Below are 3,717 nucleotides of genomic sequence, written 5' to 3'. Positions count from 1 at the left end.
AGGGGGAGGGGGTATATGAGTGAGACTGTTTCATTGAAAAGACATTTGTATTATACTGACTTGAATATTAAGTTAGTGACTTTACCACATTGCAACACCATGGTGTGCACGTCCATGGTTTTACTGCAGTGCAAGCAGGCGTGAGCGCCGAGGTGAGAGTTGACGATTGTGGCAGTACCTACCTACATTGCCTCCGGCCTCCCCTTGAGCGGAGCTATATAAGTAATACTAAGAGTGAGCGGCCTGTACCGCCCACCCGATGTACACCTATACATTTTTATTTTTTGTGCGGTTGAACATCGCGTGACAGAGTCACATAGCCCGCTTACCTTCAGAAATGACGCGCCGACTTGGCAGGGTGGTGAGGTTAAGGCGTCGAGGCGACAGTCACAGTATCCAAGGCTTGATGTCCTGCCCGACAGTACCGTCACACGTCACACATGTATGATGAACACTGATCACTCTCACGACCACTCGACGCTGCCCCGCTATCAAACAGGCCGGCCAGTGTGGACCACCAAAACAAATTTCTCATCCAACAACTGTGTTGCGCACACACAGACACTGCACTGTTAGCAACACTCACAACTCACACACGCGCGCGCGCACACGCACGGACACATACACACACACGCGCGCGGCGCGGCCGACACTTCAAAAATGTGACCGGACGCGAGCGGCACAATAAGTAACAACAACACTGCACTGCACTTTGGGTATCCGGAAGGTAATCCGCTTCTCCTTTTCGCTCGCAGGTGGCTTCCGCACAGTAATCCAAGTCGACACTCGCGGGGGTCTGAGAGACGCGCTCCGAGGACCAAAACAAACAGCGCTGCGCGACGAGCCGCGACACGCACGCGACCGGGCGAGAACACAGCGACGCGAGACACGCGACCCTCCTGCAAGCACGGCCGACGCCAGACTGGCCTCAACGGGTCGCGCGGTCGCCGTCGCCGGTCGCCGGTCGCGCCCGCGCCCGCGCCGCGCCCCCCGCGGAGCAGAGCGCAGAGCAGAGCAGAGCCAGCCCGGCCAACACCGGCTCGCTAGTTCCGCGCCCCGCCGCAACAGCGCCACCGGGCGGCCGCACCGCGGCGGAGCCGCTGTTGTTGGGGGATGATGAGGTTGGATATTACTTTCACGGGAAGGTAGAAGAAACGAACCTACGTTGGACCAATGTCCGGGTATGGCGAATTTATGGGGTAGTGTGCTTGGGTGCTCTATGATGGTACACATACCATCATGATATTGTGTGGTGTGTGTGTGTGTGTAGCATGGTCCTACAACCAAAAGGGTAATAATACCTAAATGTCCTTCGAATGAGGTTCATGGTTTATAATAAAATAAAAAGAGGAAGTACTTTCCCCCACCCACTTCTTTAGGAGGCATTTCTCTCGTGTCTCGCTGAATAATATATGTGGGGTGGAGCACTGATCGACGGCCGGACCGTCCACGAGAATTGCAGGTTATGTCTCTCTTTAGATCCCTCTTGCTCATGCACCCCCTCTCTCTGTTACGGCAGGTACGGCAGCGACCTGGTGCTCGTCGAGTCCTACGCGGAGAACAACCTGACGGCGGGGCTCGCCACTCGTAACCTGGGGCCTTCATTGGGGAGGGAAGCGCAGCGTCCCTGGACGACCAGCGCACCAACACTTTAGAGTCGGCAGCGGGTCTGCTCGTCTCGCAATATGCAGGTCAGTCACAAGAAAACTCATTAAGTCTCTTATTTAAAGCATTGTATTTCATTTAAATTCTTTTTGAATGGGGCGAAATATCTCTGAGACTGACTGTTGTTTGTTTGTTTGTTTGTTTGTTTGTCTGTAGGTTTTTGGGCTCTTCCCCAGCCTGACCCTTCTATGGGTGAGTGCGTGGATGCCACAATCGAAGATGAGCACCAGTCATGGGCTCTCACAACCTGTGAATTATTGTTACTGTTCCTGTGTCGGGCACAAGCTTGCCCTACTGGTAAGAAACTTTGTACTATCACTGATAGTTGTGTAATGCCTGCCATGTATGCAGCAGATTGAAATTTATGTAAAGAAAGGAAACGTCAGTAATCCAAAGTGTTCTCCTTATTGCAGGTTCCTTCCATTGTTCAAATGGCCGCTGTGTCAATTCTGCATCCCGGTGCGATCAGCAAGATGACTGTGGTGATTGGTCAGATGAGTTGGACTGTCCAAATGAATGTCATTATTACATGGCCAGCAGTGGCGATGTCGTCGAGTCTCCTAGTTACCCTCACAAGTACCCTCCTTTGGCAAATTGTGAATGGACATTGGAGGGCCCCCAAGGACACAATATACTTTTGCAGGTAGGTTTCATTCATTGACTAATTTACTGAAAATTCATCAATAATTCTTATCTCACTTCCTGTTAATTTTCCCTTTGCTTCCAGTTCCAAGACTTTGAAACAGAAAAGACTTTTGACACAGTCCAGGTCTTGGTAGGAGGAAGAACTGAGGACAAGTCTGTTAACTTAGCAACACTTTCGGGCAAGCTTGATCTGAGTAGCCAACTATATGTTTCGGCTTCTAATTTTATGATAATCAAGTTCAGTTCTGATGCATCTGAGGAAAGAACGGGTTTCAGGTGTGTATCATTTACATGTCTATAAGGTATTTTGAAAATCCTCACAGCTCAACTGGATATTAATATTTTTGGCACATATTTTTGCAGGGCATCGTGGTAAACTGAGCCTCAGACCTGTGGAGGAATTCTCAGGGCTACACCTCAAGGACAGGCTTTGACTTCTCCTGGCTTCCCTAACAACTATCCAGGTGGCTTGGAATGTCTGTACATTCTTACTGCACAAATTGGTCGAATTATGACATTAGAGGTGAGTTTTGATCTGCTGAAAGTGATAAACAAAAGGAATGAACAATTGACTTAACTGAGGTGTATTTTTGTTACTTTACAGATTGATTCTTTAGATATTGAACCCACCCGAGATATCATTCTTATTCGTGATGGAGATTCTCCCAAGAGTCAACCGATTGCTCGTTTGACTGGCCTTGCTGAAGATAACCCAAAACTAATCATGTCCACTGGAGATAAAATGTATCTGTACTTCAAGACAGGACTGGGTGATTCTCGCAAAGGCTTTAAAATCAAGTATTCCCAAGGCTGCCAACCTACTATTGTGGCCAAAAATGGCACTATTGCATCACCAGCTTTCGGTCTGAAAGACTACTCAAGCAATCAAGATTGCTTGTACCGCATCAGAAATCCTGGTGGAGGTCGCTTGTCCTTGGCATTGGATCACTTCCAAGTTCATCAGTCAGACATGGTGCAAGTTTATGATGGTGCCAGCACCAGTGGTTTGCGTCTTCATCCTGGCAATGGTTTCTCTGCTGATTCAGTTCCAAGAATTACTCTAACAGCATCAAGTGGAGGGATGCTTGTTCGCTTCCAGACTGATGCTCTTCATAACAGCAAGGGCTGGAAAGCTACTTTCTCTGCAGGTAATTTGTGTTTGATTATCAATTGTCTCTTTACTCATTTTATTGCAGACTGACAATATTATTTTTTTTCCTTATCAGATTGTTCTGTTCTTCAACCTGGTGAAGGAGCCTTAGCATCCAGCAGGGACACTGCCTTTGGTACAATTGTCACTTTCTCATGCCCAATGGGACAAGAGTTCGCCACTGGAAAGCAGCAGATTACCACAGAATGCCTGAAGGGAGGAAACTGGTCTACAACCTACATTCCTCAATGTCAAGG

The 3,717-nt window shown here is 48.5% G+C and overlaps 1 pseudogene; it reads left to right on the top strand.

Moving 5' to 3' along the window:
* Window positions 1–1,594: 1,594 nt before the first annotated feature.
* LOC127748676 (tolloid-like protein 1) lies at window positions 1,595–3,715 on the top strand (annotated as a pseudogene).
* The last annotated feature ends 2 nt before the right edge of the window (window positions 3,716–3,717 follow it).

Source organism: Frankliniella occidentalis, unplaced genomic scaffold (assembly GCF_000697945.3).
Source record: "Frankliniella occidentalis isolate FOCC.00 unplaced genomic scaffold, Focc_3.1 Scaffold577, whole genome shotgun sequence".
In the NCBI taxonomy this organism is placed as follows: Eukaryota; Metazoa; Arthropoda; class Insecta; order Thysanoptera; family Thripidae; genus Frankliniella; species Frankliniella occidentalis.
The sequence above is the reverse complement of the archived record's forward strand: the minus strand, read 5'-3'. Positions and strand labels throughout refer to the sequence as shown.